A 3,720-nucleotide genomic window follows, 5' to 3' on the forward strand; every position below is an offset into this window, starting at 1 on the left:
AAGAAAGGCAGCATACATTGCCTTTAAATCAGGGTTAAGATTGTATGTTTACTCCAGATTTAAAATTTCCCAATCTTCTTCCAAAGATGGTTGATAAGGCAAAAAAACCTCAGATCTCATTTTCTCTAGGCATGGGACCTAGACAGCACCAAGCCAAAGTCCAGTAGCCCACTTACACTGTTGGTCCTGGCAGTTAAAATGCATTAGTTTGGGAGGAGCTCTGTGCCAATTATGAATTCTCTCATAAGCAATTTTGGTGCTCTGTAATGTGCTGGATGCACCCACTTTGTGCCATTGTGCCCATCTGCCTTCTCTTCCCCATCAGTTATCTGCTGTGGGGCAACCAGCGAGGCTGTGGTCCATTCCTTGTCAGGAGAGATGTGTCTTGGCTCTGAGAAAGAAACACAGAGTTAAGGGTTTGATCTTCCTAAGGGCAACTACAGCAGCAGACTACAAAAACTGAGGGCTTTTTTTTTTTTCTTTGTGATGTCTCAAGAAAGGCAATTTCCATGAATGAGAGGCATAAAAATTGAAATGCTTAAACTTGACAAAGACATGGCAAAGGAAAACAGCCCAAGTCAAAAATCTGTCATAAAGCAGCTTCCTTCTTTGTGTTTCTATAATCAATATAGAAATCTATAATTCAGCACTTTATAAATAACATGCATGTTAGCCAGGGAAAATACAGGGATAGATCTTTGGGACAGCTTTTCTTTCTTCATCCAAAGAATGAAAGTGCATTGTATAGCATAAATAGTAGTATTGCAGCCTTCATTTATAGAAGTTTATCCTCAAAAAATTATTTACTTTGTTTGTCAGCTAAAAAACTATATCTAGACACATAGAGACAATGAAAATGCATTCCATTGAAATTCCAGTAAACTTTCAAATAGTTTTAATATGATGCACTATTTTTTCTCTATAAATCATGTGGCACATAATGAGTAGAAGTAGTGTAACAGAGAGTGAAGAGCTGGCATTTATTGAACAATTCTGATAATGTCAGTAAAAATAAGGTGGCAAGGAAGCACAACAGTTTTGTCATTATGGAACCAATTATGTCTCTATGCTATATATGTGCAAAGTATAAAAGTGGGGAAAAACCTTGCCTCAAAGAATTTATTGCCAAATAAAGTATTGATATAGCTAATTGGTAAGTCTTTGTGTATTAATGAATAAAATAAACATTAATGTTTATGAATGTGCATGCATTGCTGATGGATAGATAGTTAGTGAGATAGATAAGTGGCAGTATTTATACACACATACACACCGACACTCATATTATCAGACTGAGGCTTATATCTTTTTCTCAACTCCTAATATCATCTCTGTGCACAAGACAGGGATCTTTGTCAGAGATTTATTCTGCAAATTAAATGAGCTATATCCTCTTCCTTTATTTTAATGTACACTTTATTCTCAGAGCCATTGCTATTTAAATTTGTTCCTTAACACATGCGGTTCACTTTATTTTACTTTTACTGTGTCTGGACTATTCAAAACTGACACATATAAAAAATAGTGCAGTTTCCCTGAAATAGCAGTGCCTTTGTATGTGTGAAGCTATAAATAAACACTGGCAGTTAAACTTCTGTGCTTTTAAACTTTAGCCTCTTTGTCTCTGTCACTGTTAGAAGCCCCTATCTGGTCTGCCTTCCTTTTTTGCTTATGACAAAATGCTTATGCAGCAGTAATCAGTCTTGGAGGCCTACCCTCCTTTCCATTTCTTTCTTTCTCTTTTAATTTCTGAGTTGCAGCCACCTAGTTTCATTGGAGTCTCCTGTAGCTTGGCCAACAAATCAAAGTTGTAAACGTTTCTTCCAGAGCAAGCTTCTCCTCTCACCAACCCCCTGTGGTTATCAGTCACAGCTGATTAGCAAATACACTGGCTTGTCCCCCTCATTTTCCATTTGCTGCAGGCAAACCATGGTTAAAACCAGGTCACATCCTGTCTTTCAGGCATGTCAACCACACCATTCAGCTTGATGTCTTCTGTAAACTTGATGGGAGTGCACTCCATCCTACTGTCCCTGTCACTGAGGAAGATGTTAAAAAATGTTGATGCCAATATGGACCTCAGAGGGACACCACTGTCACTGATCTCCTTCTCCTCCATTGACCACTACCCACTTGAGTCCACAAACCAAACAGTTCCTAATCCACTGAACAATCCAGCCATCAAAATCCATCTCTCTCTAATTTAGAAAGAAAGATTTTGGTGAGGACCTTGTCAAAGGCCTCACAGAAATCTAGACAGATGACATCCTTAGCTCTTCTGTCTTCAGCTGATATAGTCATTCCATCACAAAAGGCCACTTGGTTGGTCAGGCAGGACTTGGCCTTGCTGAAGTCCTTCTGGTTGTCTCAAGTCACCTCCTGCTCACCATGTGCCTTAGCTCATTAGGAGGACCTGTTCCATGGCCAGATGGCACAGAAGTGAGAATGAGGGGCTGGTAGTTCCCAGGCTCCTCCTCTCCACCCTTTTTAAAGATGGGTACAGTCTTTCCTTTTTTCCAGTCACCTGGGGCTTCATTTGACTGCTATGATGTTCAGACATCCATGGCAGTTGTCTTGGAAACTGCAAATTATCTTGGCAAACTAAAAAATTCCCTCAGGACTCTAGGATGCATTTCATTGTATCCCATTAATATATGTACATTCAGGTTCTTCACATGGTCATGAACATGATCATCTCTTACAGAGGAAGGGACTTTGCTCTTCCACTCCCTCTTTTGTGGTTCATCTAATTAAGAGGTATGAGGAGGTGACTGTTACTGAAGACTAAACAAAACTTTACTATGTACCACAGCCTTCTCACAGTTTTTTGCCAGTTTGTAAGACTTGCTCATCAGGCAGGGTATAAGACTTGCTCACAGAGTTTCTTTGACTTTCTTTTTCTGTCTGAGGTACCTATAGAACCACTTCTTACTAGTCTTTTCCTTGCTCTGAAAACCTCCAGCTGCACCATGACTTTCCAGCCCATCCTTATGCAGCTGGCAGCATCCTTATACTCTTTCCAGGATATTTGTCCCTGCTTCCACAGCCTTTGCATTCCCTCCTTGCCCTTTAGGGTAAGAAGGTGTTGACTCATCCTTGCTTCACTCTTGCATTCTTTTCCTTATTTCTTACACCTGTGGAGTAAAAGCTCTTGCACTTTAAGGACTGATCAGACAGCTCTGTTCTGGTTACTAAAAATGAATTCTGGAGGTTGCTTTCTGGGCAATGTCATGTAACAAATTGGCCCATTGTCCCATTTCTGGATGTGATAAACAGCTGGTGTTCAAGGAAGATGTATACCAAGAAAGAAAATTATTGCTTTTTAATGTCTTCTTCATGTACATTTGGCAGCATAGAGACCTCCTGAGATAACAATAGTATGTGGCATATAAAAGTATGTCCTGTTTAGAATATTGCCCATTAAATCAGTCAAACTTTTGAAATCTTCTGATAATACTTCTGGTGTTTGTATGTATGAACACTTTCAAAATTTAGAAAAATGTATGTAAATTCAAGGTCCTAATTGAAGTTCTAGAACTCCAGTGTCACTGGGTTTACATCTTACTTGTTGCACTCAATTCAATTGCTTCAGATTTAATTGACTGAAATTACTTTTCTTCAAATTCTTCAGAAGTTTGCTGCAACTCAGATTCAATTAAAGTTCCTCCTACTACTATTCCCCTGTGTACCAGCTTTATAGACATATCTGTCAATATAAAA

The 3,720-nt window shown here is 39.0% G+C and overlaps 1 long non-coding RNA gene across 1 annotated transcript; it reads right to left on the reverse strand.

Moving 5' to 3' along the window:
- Positions 1–223: 223 nt before the first annotated feature.
- Positions 224–2,380, reverse strand: LOC306814535. Its single transcript, XR_013777191.1, has 2 exons — positions 2,247–2,380; positions 224–391 (listed from the first exon to the last, which is right to left on the reverse strand). It is a non-coding gene; the product is annotated as an uncharacterized lncRNA (long non-coding RNA).
- Between the last annotated feature and the right edge of the window lie 1,340 nt (positions 2,381–3,720).

Source organism: Erithacus rubecula (genome assembly GCF_903797595.1).
Source record: "Erithacus rubecula genome assembly, chromosome: Z".
In the NCBI taxonomy this organism is placed as follows: domain Eukaryota; kingdom Metazoa; phylum Chordata; class Aves; order Passeriformes; family Muscicapidae; genus Erithacus; species Erithacus rubecula.